Genomic DNA, 12,699 nt, shown 5'->3' with positions numbered 1-12,699 from the left:
CTTGGTCATTTATATAACCTCTAATGTTCCTCATCCATACAATAGAGGTTAATAGTATTGTCCCAATGGCATTGTTGTGAGGATTAAATGAGTGAATACATGTCAGATGCCTAGAAAGTGCCTGGCACATGATAAGGCATCATGAAAAATTTAACTGTAATTATAACCAAATTAAATATTGTGATGGCCTATTAATTAAGTTGAACCATATGAAATTTCTAATATTCAACCATTTTGACCCATTATTATTGTTGAATAAATGATAAAAGTCTAGGCAGGTTTGTTAGAGTCAAAAAGGATTGGATAAATGAAAATATTATTAGAAAAAATGAGCTGAAATGGATTGCTTTGCAAATTACAAAGCAGTTTCTCATACTTTGTTTCATTTAATCTCTATAGAATGCTTTTCAGGGTATTATTACCAGTGTCTCTGAAGGAGTAACTGACTTTCCCCAAATCACACCACATTAAATAACACAATTAGAGGGGAAACATCATTTCAAGTATAAATCCCATATGATATTTTTTCCCCTTCATAATATCATTGGTCCTCTCAAGAAAGTGATGAAATAATGCTGATTCATATGAACTTAGTCTTAAAGAGACATACTCTCAGATGATAAACACTATGTCTTTGAAACAGGGGTGTTATGAGAAGAAACTTGGGACCCATGTTTTCTGGGTTTTCAAGTCCATGATTAGACTTCTGGTAAACAGTCAAAGAAGGGAAAGGGTGAAGAATAGTCCAGAATGAAAAAAGTTTGACGTATATGTAACTTTATTGATCACCTCAAGATTCTCTTTTTGTTTATGGTCTGTGTCACCCTACTAGAATATAAATGCTCTTAGGGTAGATCACTGCTATCGTGCAGCAAGTGGTAGGCACTGAGTAAATATTTATTAAAGGAATGAAAGTGGCCTTGAATACATCTGCTCTTTACTCACCAGAGAACAGCCCCATAGCAGGCAAATGGCATCATTAACAAAATTTTAAAAATCATATCCTTATTAGCTAGTAACCATGGATACAAGGCTCCCATTTATTTCATACTTTCTAAGTATTTAAGCATTCTGGTGTATTAGGGAGTGTTTCCACAGCCTTGCTGTAACATAAAGCAAGATTTTTTGGCCCATTGATTGCTGTTTCCAGCAGGGCCCATCTCTATACTTACCTCTAAACAATTAACTATAGATTTGTTATCCCAATGAACAGCGATTTGGTATGGAACCTGTTTTATCAGTGTCATGCGAAAGTAGACATTTGATATATCTTTAAGAGGTGATATGGATAATAAGGTTGATGCAGAAGAAGACAACTAAAAATTCTCTCTGGTCTTTGTCAAGTGTATCTGGGTGAAGGGTATCTTGTTGTCACTGGATTTCAGAACTCAAAAAGACTCGTCCAACTCTTCATGTTACAGGTGAAGAAACTGAGGTCTAAAGAGGTTGAGAGATTTGACCAAGACTAATTCCTGAGACTAGAGAAAGATCCTCTGATTCTCAGCTGGCCACATTGTCATAAGATCTCCAGCTACAAACAGACAAGAGAAGCAATCTGTTGATTTCCAGGCAGAAATGATTCCCCTTCACGTTTTTACTTTTTCTCGCTTAGATGCCTGCTCTGCCCTGACAAGGCATTTATCTGATGTTTACGCTAAACTTAAGAAGAGGAAAATGCTCCTGGAAAACACTTGTGATTCAGTGTGGCAATGGAGAGCACAGTCATGAAAAAATGAGAATCAAATGAATAAGAGGTAAATAATATTAGAGAAGAAGAGAAAATCTATTATTTAGTGGGACATAACTTATAAAATTTAGAACTGGTAAATAAGTGCAGTAATGTATAAGGAAGCTAGATTCCTATATGAAACATCGAAAATACTGTTACATGAGCAAGAATTAGTTTAAACATGTAAACAATTATTCCATTCCTAAGAGCAATGAATTATTTAAGATGAGTAGTTCAAATAATTGGAACTACACATTAGTTATATGAAGAAGATTATAGAGAGATACAAAGCGTGTGAAAGCTCTGATTAAATGGAGAGATATACTATACTTGTGATTGAAAACAGTGTTTCAAAGATATCAATTTTCCAAACATTATTCAGATTCCATGTGCTTCAAATCTTCTTTTAAAATGATGTAGTGTTTGTTTTATAGACTAAAAGATATCCATTTGTAAAATAAAACACTGGACCATCAACTAACATTATTCACAAGTAAATCATTCTAAATGGATTATAAGAGCTAAAATTAAAAGTAAAAATCCCCCACGTATAACAGTGGTGGATGACAATATAGAAGACTATCCATAATCTTAAAATTAGTGAAGATATTCTTAATATATATGCTTAAAGATGTCTGGTTGAAAATAGGAAGGAGAAAAAGTAAAATGGAAAGTGATATGGTCTCTGATTTTCTTTCAGAGACTTAATCTAGAGAAAAATATTCCAGTATACGATATTGGATAAAGAAATAGATCTGTGATAATTACACAAATAATGAGTGGACATATATAAATGGTAGCATACTGTATCAGTTAGCTTCTGCTGTATAAAAAATCAACCTAAAATTTGGTGGCTACAAATAAGAATAGTTTATTTTTTCTCAAGATTCTGTGGGCTAACAGGGCAGTTATTTTGATCTGGACATATTGGTGGCTCAGCTGGGATTGGCTGGTCTAGGACGGCCTTACTCGCATATCTGATTGTTGACTTGAAGTCACCTGGAGTAATGGAGATGTGCAGTCTATCTAGACTCATTCACATATTGAGGGCCTCAGGCTTCCCAAGGGCAGCCAGAGAAGGACAAGTACCAACAATGAGCAAGTGTTTTTCATGCCTTTGCTCATGTCATTTGTTAATGTCCCATTGGCCAAAGCAAGTTACAAGGCCAAGTCTACCCAGAGTCAACGTGGGATGCTACGACAAAACAGACAGTGGGAGAAGACTAATGTGTGGCCATTTTCGCAATCTTTCACACATAATTTTAGAGGAGAATTAGTATGAATGTTTTTGTATTTGTTCATTTGAATGCCCGAGGAAAATTGTACAAAGCCAAAACAAACGTAAAGCAAAAAATTAAGTGGAGATGTAAGGTAAGTTTAGTTGGTACTTAAAGTGGATCTGCAAAAATGTGATAGTTTATTTTTCAAGTGTAGGCAAGTTCTTGTAACCTATGAAAATAACTTACATTTCGATTATTTTCTCGCTGAATGTATTTTATTCGTTAACATATTTGATGTGTTTCTCTCTGGCCTTAGGAAAATAACGTAGCACTTGAGACCAAAGATGCAGCCTAATAGCCCCACACTGGAGGCCAAGATGGAGCAGACATTCACGGCCACCATGACTTTGCCCTTGGTGCTGTGGTAGAAGGGGAGGAAGGTGACCCAGACACTGCAGAACACCGGCATGCTGAACGTCAGGATCTTGGCTTCATTAAAGGTGTCAGGCAGGTTCCGGGCCATGAAAGCCACAGTGAAGCTGCCCAGGGCCAAAGAGCCCAGGTGTCCCAGAACACAGTAGAAAGCCGTGACCGAGCCCTTGTTGCACACGATGAAGATGTGGCGGTGTTCAGTGTGTGCATCTGTGTCAATGAAGGGAGGAGAGGTTCCCAGCCAGATTCCACAGAGACTCAGCTGGATAAAGGAGCAGCTGGGAATGATGAAGTTAGGTTCCTCTGCCACCAACCACTGCCTCATCCTTCTCCCTGGTGCAATGACCTTGAAGGCCACAGCCACATTCATAGTTTTGGCCAAGACAGTGGAAACAGCCACAGTAAATACAACTCCAAATGTGATTTGATGAAGACTGCAGGTGGCTGTCTTGGGACGACAAATGAAGAGTAAGGAGCAGAGGAAACAGAGGGTGAGGGAGATGAGCAGGATGTAGCTGAGAGTCCGATTATTGGCCTTGATTATGGGAGTGTCTTGGTGATTCTATTTCTCTAGAGAATACTGACTAACACACATGGATAACAAAGTGCATATTAAGTGCACCTGGAGGAAATTTCCCAAGGCATAGGTGGCTCCCCCAACCCCCAGGAGGAAGCAATTCATCCCATCTAGGCAACAGGCATGAGCACGTGCACACACACACACACACACACACACACACAAAGACAAGTAATTTGAAAATGTGCTCAAGCTTAAACTCTCAGTCTCTGCCTTATTGTTCATCACAGCAGTGATTTCTACATGGCATGTTATACATCCTTTGCCATTTATGATCTCTTTCCTCTCACTAAGACTAAATCAAACAGGGGCAGTCAGTCTGTTTAGTTATTTTGTAGATCACGGGTTTTATACCAGAGCTTTGCATGTAGTAAGTGCTTTACAAATAGAATGACCAAATAGTTTTCCCTCCAAATTGGAACATATCAGGTAATGAAAAGGGTAGTATTAATATTTATGATAAGACACCAGGAGAAATATGTGCTGAAAATAGAAATGGAGGATTTAAAATTTAAGATGAACCGATCACTTTTGCATTTTAAACAGATCATTGAAACTAGAGTCTCGTGATTGGATTACCAGGGGAAAGGATTTGGAATCTTAAGCTACTCTTGCTAATTTATTGCAGTGTACCACTATAAAGGTGGTATATTTGCACAAGAGTAGTTAAGTGGAGGGGCCGGCCCCATGGTGGCTTAGCAGTTAAGTGCATGCTCTGCTGCTGGTGGCTGGGGTTCGGATCCTGGGTGCACACCAATGCACTGCTTCTCTGGCCATGCTGAGGCCGTGTCCCACATACAGCAACTAGAAGGATGTGCAACTATGACATACAACTCTCTGCTGGGGCTTTGGGGGAAAAAAGGAGGAGGACTGGCAATAGATGTCAGCTCAGAGCCAGTCTTCCTCAGCAAAAAGAGGAGGATTAGCATGGATGTTAGCTCAGGGCTGATCTACCTTGGGAAAAAAAAAAGATTAGTTAAGTGGATGGATTTAAAATATTTCATGAAGCAAAGTTTTAGTGTTTGAATTTTATATGTATATAAATATAAAATATATATTGTGCACATAATATATGTGAGCCCTTTTTGTGTGCAAAGCCATATGTGAACACTATTGTGGGAAAATTTGGAAAATCCATATTAGTCTTGTCATCATGGAATATCTAATTTAGTGAGAAAGAACCAAATCTTGAAAGAAATAGATAATAATGCACATATAACTAAAACAGAAAAAAGATCACCAAAGAGGAAAAATGGGGCTTTGTAATTTAGGTTACTAGAGCAAGAGAGTTCACTGTGTGGAAATGCTAATTTATAGGAGACCTGAAAGGTGTTTAGAAATAAATCAGAAGTGGATGACCTGTAGGTAGATTCAGAAGGGTGGATGGATGGTTCATTGATATGTGAGTGTGGGGTGGAAGGTTGTCCAGAGTGACACCCAGGGGTAGACAGGTTATTACTACAAACAAGTGAGTTTGAGGACACCGAGACAGAAGCAAATTATTTGGGGAAGCGATTTGTTCAACTTGGGACCTGGTCATTGTGAGTTGTGTCATCACTGATTTGGTGAGTGGGCAGGTAGATAAATGGGTCTGGGGATCAGAGTTAAGTCTCTGTTGATTCTTTGGACATGTTTGGCTCATTAGTGGTATTTGAAGCCAGAGAAATGGATGGGGTTGCCCCAGAAGGAGGGTGCAGATGGGGAACAGTTGTCAGAGCAGTGCTGACTTCTGGGAAGCATCAGTCGTTGTGGGGTGGTCATAAAGAGAAGCCAGGAAGTTGCTCAGGAAGTTGAGACAGGCAAGAGCAGGACAGTGTAGGGTGGTGAAGCCCAAGGACAAATGGTCTTTTAAAAGGACATTGGAGTCCGCAATATCACGTGTTACTGCAGAGCGTGTCAGATCAATCATCAAAAGTCCCTAGTGGATTAGTAAGAGACATGGCTTGTGAGGTTAGCAAGAGAAGCATCTGCAGAATCTGAGTGGGATTGGGTGGGCACTGTGGAAACAGAGACATTGGGATATATGTGAACTTTTCACAATGGATCCCTGGCAGGAGGAGGAGAGGAGGTGTGTGGAGGGTGAGTACTATTAAGAATGCTGGATGAAAGATTGGTTTGTAGATGGTAGAGATTTGTGCATATTTGAAACTTGAGGGATGATTCAAGTAGGGAAGTTATGGAAAGCACAATAAATATTGAGGGCATAATGCCATTGAAATGGAAGGAAAAGATAAAAATCAGAGTGGTTTCAACCAAGAAATCAATTTCTTTGCATATAACAAAAGGTGTGAGAAATGAATTTCTCATGAGGAATATTTGTAGACCTGATGACTAGAGAGTGAAATAGTTCTTGTCTGAGGGTTAACAATTTATCTGTGAAATATGGAGGAGGTCGGACTATAGAGATTTATGGAACTCAAGAAATGGAAAGAATTGAGTAGAGCATTCAGGAAGCATTAGAGAAATGCATATAGGTCCATTGGTTGCTGTTGATTCTTTGTTGGGATACACAGACTTGTGGTGCATTCTCTGTTCAGTGCAAGTGTCAACATGGCATGGCATGTATTTGAAATCATCTGAAGTGTGCAGGGTGGATATGATGGCAATAAGGAATCTGGGCGTATGGTCAGTGGATGATTGAAATGATGGACTGTGGAAACTGAGCTTAATAGACAAGAGTATAAGAAGAAAAGAAAGAGAGGCTTGTGAAGATATTCCTGCTGGAGTAATCTAGTTTATTAAAGAATGATTATTTAGAGTGGAGTTCTTTGTGTAAAAACTGGAAATGTGGAAATTTGTGTTGGGAATACGGTGTTTCAGAATTACTGATTTGCAAGCAGGAGAATTTTGGGTGAAGATAGGCTCGAGGTGTGGAAGTGAATGACTAGGGATGGAGTAGTGAATAATGTCATTAGAGATGAGGCACTAAAAGGAGCTATGGAGACCTTGGAACTCGTGTGTCCCAATAACAGTGGGCTGTGGGGCATCAGCATGTGTGTATTTGTCCATGACAGAGAGAGGAGGAGAGGAACGAACTGAAGCAAGATGGCGGACGGCAGCTGGTCTGGATTTGACACTGGATAATGACCTTGAGCTTTCTGTCCTTGTCTCACATCAGCTTGATGGTGTCACTGAATCCTGTTCTCCACGTGTGGTCCCTGTACCAGCAGCATCAACATCACCTCTTAGAAATGAAAATGCTCCATTCCTTCCCCAGACCTACTAGGGTTGATGTCCAGCAATCTGAGTTTTAAAAACCCTCCAATGATTGTGATGCACAGTGTGATTTGAGACACGTCTCCAGGGATAGAAAGAAAGTGGAATATCCACTTGAGCTGAGAACATTCTCCGTGGATGGTAATCTTCATCCTCCATTTTGTTCAAATTTCACATTTTATTTTGTTTTGAAAATGAAAGATCAAAAGATATGCCCCGACTTCGTAGTGGAAACGGTAAGACCATGAAACTAAGCACAATCAGAAAACTGAAGTTCTATGCACCCTGAAGCCTAAGGAGCTGCATATTCCAGAGGCCAGTTACTGGAATAACTTCCCAACCTGGCGGTGAGGTCAGAGGGAGTCAGTGGGATGAGACCTTGGAGAAGCCGCAGCAAGTCTGTGGATACAGGAGACTGAAGGTACTCCAGGCCTGCAGCAGTGAAGGAGAACTCTTAAGATCTTTGGAGTCGCAAATACCTTCGAAACAGTCACACAGGCTGGTCCATGTGAATCCTTGGACCATGTAGGGGCCAAGGGATCTGCACACCAGCCCTGATCCCACCCCAGCCCACTGTCCATATTGGGCAGAGGTAAGTCCAAGAATGGGTCTGGATCGCTCACAGACACTCTGCAGGCAACAGGCATCTTCTAGAGATATCAGGAGACAGACACAGAAAGTGAAGAAAAGCATGCGAGAGACTGTGGTCTCGAGGACAGACGAGACTGCCGGGTAGGAAGACAGAGCAAGGAGCCAAGAAAGGCATCCTGAAAACACAGTAAGGAGAGCAGCTTCAGTGCTGAAGAAAAGGTGAGTGGTGCCGTTGAGAAATTCCGCATGAGACAGGCTTGACTCTCACAGCATCTCTTTGTAACGTCCATCATGATTTTGACCTTTCATGGTAAACCTCAATATTTATTTATTTGAGTATACTTGCTGAGTTTTCTCCTTTTTATATTAAAATTTATAGGATAATTGAAGCTGAGGAATTAGTGTTTTGAACTTACATTTGTTTTTTTCTAGAACTTACACTCAATGAAGAGATGATACCTACTTGAATGAGATTTGTCTTTTAATGTATATTAAATCCGATTCCATACATTTTTATTGTGATTTTGTTTTTTTTGTTTTTTGTTTTTTTTGCTGAGAAAGATTCACCGAGATAACATTTGTTGTCAGTCTTCCTCTAATTTCTATACAGGTCACCGTCACGGCGTGGCTGCTAATGAGTATTGTATGTCCGTGCCTGGTAACTGGACCTGGGTCACCAAAGCACAACATGCCAAACTTAACCCCTCGGCCAGGGGCCAGCACTATGATTTTGCATCTAATTATAACATAAAATCGGTCAATCTTTTTCTTCATTGTCACCTGGTAATTCAGACATAGGTGATTTCTATATCATGAATTAAGTATCTCTTCTCTGTTCCCTGGCAAATTTGTGTAGCTTTGATTTTGGAATCTAAAGAATGAGCATACCCCCTGGGGACATTATGTTCCACTCAGAGAACCTTGCAGCAGGCTCATTGCCTTCCTTCCCACATTAGATCCAGAGTCCTGGAAATGAGTTTGCCTTGCACACAGCACAGAATACATATGAATTACTCAACAAACATGGGATAAGTGAAAAATTGGTGGCATCATCAGGTCATTCACAGAAGCCAGACTGAGAGAGAACTTCCTTATGTCAGCATGGAGAAGTATTCCTTTATATTTGTGATGTTTAGTTTCTAACATTGCAATGTGAACACCAAGTATACTACTTTTATCAAAAGTGTGTTCTGAAGGTTTTCAAAAATCTCGAAATCTCAGAGTAGAGATAAATCAATCTCTGTGAACCTGTTACTTGCTTCAAAGATTGTCAACTCGTATACCATCTGACTTTGTTTATCCTCACACCAAGACCCTAAGAATTAACCAGCTGAGATGGCTGAGAGCACATCATTTCAGCTGTAAATATTTCAGTTTCTCTTACAGCTCAGGGATTTTTTGAACACAAACACAATAAAGTTATCACATACAAAAATAAAAATGTCATTCGGATAATCAACTATCTAGTCAGTATCCAAAGTCTCCCAGTTTTGTCAAGGTTATTTCCTGGTTTTACATTTTATTTGAGTCAGGATCTTAATGAAACCCTTCTTTTGCAATTTGTTGATCTGTTTCTGAAGTCACTTTTAATCTCTTAGTAGTTCATGCATCTTGGGATTTGGATGGGATATGAGTGTGTGTGTTTGTGTGTCTACACCGAAGTGTGAATTCTTTCTTTCCCGGATGACAGGGCCCTGGAAAGAAGAGCCTGCTCTCTGGGAACCAGGATTTCTACTCTGCTTCTGGCTGAACTGAAAAGACCTCCCTGGGTGACACTTGCAGCCATCAGAAAGGAGGGGGAAGAGGTACCAAGGAAGTCAATACAATGGCCCTTGTCTTACAGGGTGTTTCCAGGCATGATGTTCAAAATGCTGGGTGGTAACACTTTAGCTCCTGGTCGTGGGGTGGGTTCTTGGGGTGAGCTCTGAGCAGTGTCTGTTCATCACCCACGTGGGGAGCATTTCAGTATTTTAATTGGTAATGTTGTGTCTGTTGTGTCTGTGGTGTTTAAGATTGGTGATATTCCCCTGCTGGACCCACTTCTATACCTGCCCCTCTCCTGCCTCATCTTTCAAAACTCCCAACAGGAAAGTTTCATATCCCTGTAACACAAATCCTCATAACCACAGCACAGACTGGAGAAAAGAACACAGATGTCCCAGGGGCTATGTGCTCTATGCGCTCAGGCCCAACTGCCCCTTTGGGACAAGTCAGCAACAACATGACTGAGTGTGTAAACTAGTGATGATCTGAGACCATGGACCTCAGAAGCACAAGGGCCCAGACGTCACCCTGGGCAGCAAGGGATGGTGTGGGTCATTCAGTGGACAGGATTAAGGTCTATTGTCCTGGCAAACCAGAGCTCACCCCTGATCCGTCAGGCACAGTAGGTGAGGAATGGCCACGATGTACCTGACAGAGAGGCTGGGGGCCTTCTAGCGAATTTCTGTGCAAAGAGAATCATACAAGGAAGTGCGGGGATGCTGTAAATCCTAGTTCACAGAGAGCAGTGAGGTTTATGGAACAAAGTCTGATTGTACCTTTAAAATCTGCATCGTCAATCTTTCCCTCTGGATATGAAACAAGGAGGAAAAGGACTTCCAAGTGCATGGGGCAGGATCCTAGGAGGATTCCAATCGAGGCGAAGGGTGAACAGGGAGCTCTAGAGGTGGCCTGAGGGGGATGTCCTGTCGGCCCTTAGTCTATCTGCACATGGTCTTCCTCTGGCCTTGTCCATTCCACAGGCAAACTTTTCTCTTTCTATTTTTTTTACTCATTTAGTGTAGATGCAAATCCGGAGACTGATTAGAAAATGGCAAGTTCCAAAATCTGATCAAAAGAAACCTCAACAAGATAAGTAAAAACATTAATTCTTCCTTGCAAGCTGTAGAAAGACAGCCACTATCCTAGGGAAGGACATGGTCCTGGTAAGTGTTATTTGAAAAACACCCACATTTCACTGGTTGTTGCTCTGCCTGGGAAAGTCCCTCCAACCTCTACTTCCAGGGAGATCTGAGGGGCTGTCTCTGCTCCTGGTCCAGCTGAACCACACTGAAATGCACCTGTCTTCTGAGGAAGGGGACTTGAGGGTGTCATTCAGTAGCCAGGGAGGAGACTGGTCCTCCCCCCTCCCTTCTGCCACATACAATAAGCTGTAACCATACACGAGTTCTTAATTCAAGGAGGAAAGTGAGATTCTGTGTCTTGTTTACATGAGCATAAGCAGTGAAAGAACCACACCACAACACCCAGGCTGTGACAGAAGCAGGATATAATGTAAGAGTCAAATCTACCATTTACTATTAAAGAAATAATATCGCTCCTCACCAATGGGTTAACAGTCGCCAGGGTGCAGATGTCAGGGAGTTGGAAGGGGTGGGGCCCTCCCTCTGGGGCTTTAGGGGAAACCAGGGAAAGTCTTAGGATGTCTTCCTTCACTCAGGTGGGAAGAGCTGGCCCGGTGCACCCCGAGGGCGTCAGTGTCCCCGCTGCTCAGGAGGAGCTGAACTTGTGGTCTCCGGAGTGTTATGGCTCTTTGCCAAGGGCACGGTGGCTGAAGAGAAGAAACAGACTATTTTGGGGTGCCTCCCTGGGATTCACAGCACACCTCCCTGCTCCCCTTCACTCTGATCCAAACCCTGTGCCGAGTGCTCAGTCCATCAACAGCACCCCGTTTGTCCCTGATGCGGGAGGCATCATTGAGCATCACCCATTTCAGAGGAGGCAACCGAGTCCCAGAGAGAAGAGGGGAGCACCCTTTCACAAGCCTGATCAGCAGTGGAGCTGGGATCCAGGCCCATGCTTAACCCGAAGATATACTGAGCCCCTGGATTCAGTCGCTGCTGGTCCCAACACTCACTAGGCCCTTAACTGGAGGATGGCCAGTTCTTTCTCTTGAAGAGCCGCATTTTGCTCGCCTTATGGTGTGTGGGCTCCAGCCCACAGGAGAGGCAGTAGCTACAGGACAGAGCGGCCTGTGAGCTACCAGGAGCCGCACCTCAGGTGTCCCTCCCAGAGTCTGCCAGCAGCTGAGTCCCGGTGTTCCATGGGTCACCATGCATTGAGGTCTGTGGCTGATCAGGGAGCCAGGCCACACGCTCTGAAACCAGCCATCAGAGTGAGTCTGGCCTGACCTCACCCAACTCCTGTGCCCTCACCTCTCATCGACACTGAGGGGTTCCATGGCCTGGAACCAGGCCCCAAATCGCTCTTCGGGCTCCAGGTCATACTTATTTGCAGCCTGCTGGAGCAGCTGGATCCTCCTGATGACTTTGCATTTCTGGGAGGAAGGACAGGGTGCAGACAGGGCTTGGGTGGGGAACCCCGCCAGGAACTTGTGGGGAGTGAGGATCCGGTCTGGGGTCTGTGCTATCTCGGGAACCCTCCTGCTTTCCCTCTCCATTCAGGACTTGCCTGTCCTCACAGTTGCCTTGAATTAGTTCCTCATCCAGGAAGGTGTCCTTGATGCCAGCCCCTCCCGCACCCGCCAACGTGATGGGATTCCCAGCTTTGTGGATCTAACTCATCCAATAAATGTAAGACCCGAGGGATGAGGACACGAAACATCTTACCACGTGTGGTCTGTGATTTCCACTTTCCCACCCTCCCCACAGCTGCTCACCTCACGCCATTTCTGGAGGTTCACCAGATTTCCTTGGAAAGAAGACAGCGAATGTCCATCAGAAACAGCCCCCCAAGCCCATAACCAACCCCCATCCCACTCCTTCTCAGGCTGCAGGATTGTCAGTGCCCAGCAGAGGGCAGAACTTCCACAAACAGAACTTGACACTGGGCCAGGCTCTGGGCTCCAGAGCAGAAGGGACAGGGGAGCTGAAGCCAGAGACCTTGTAGCCCACCCATTTCTGATGACAGACGGAAAGACTGAGGCCTCAGGCAAGAAGGGACAGCTGGACCACAGATGTGCTTCCTGACTT

General features: G+C 43.0%; 1 long non-coding RNA gene across 2 annotated transcripts; it reads right to left on the bottom strand.

Moving 5' to 3' along the window:
* Positions 1–11,118: 11,118 nt before the first annotated feature.
* On the bottom strand, positions 11,119–12,421 carry LOC131402179 (uncharacterized). 2 transcript variants are annotated; one of them, XR_009218341.1, is made up of 4 exons: positions 12,387–12,421; positions 11,923–12,044; positions 11,625–11,722; positions 11,119–11,336 (listed from the first exon to the last, which is right to left on the bottom strand). It is a non-coding gene; the product is annotated as an uncharacterized LOC131402179 (long non-coding RNA). The 2 variants fall into 2 exon arrangements; XR_009218342.1 differs by having other exon boundaries at positions 11,119–11,318.
* Between the last annotated feature and the right edge of the window lie 278 nt (positions 12,422–12,699).

This window comes from Diceros bicornis (genome assembly GCF_020826845.1).
Source record: "Diceros bicornis minor isolate mBicDic1 chromosome 30 unlocalized genomic scaffold, mDicBic1.mat.cur SUPER_30_unloc_5, whole genome shotgun sequence".
Taxonomy (NCBI): domain Eukaryota; kingdom Metazoa; phylum Chordata; class Mammalia; order Perissodactyla; family Rhinocerotidae; genus Diceros; species Diceros bicornis.
This window is presented reverse-complemented; position numbering and strand designations above follow the sequence as displayed.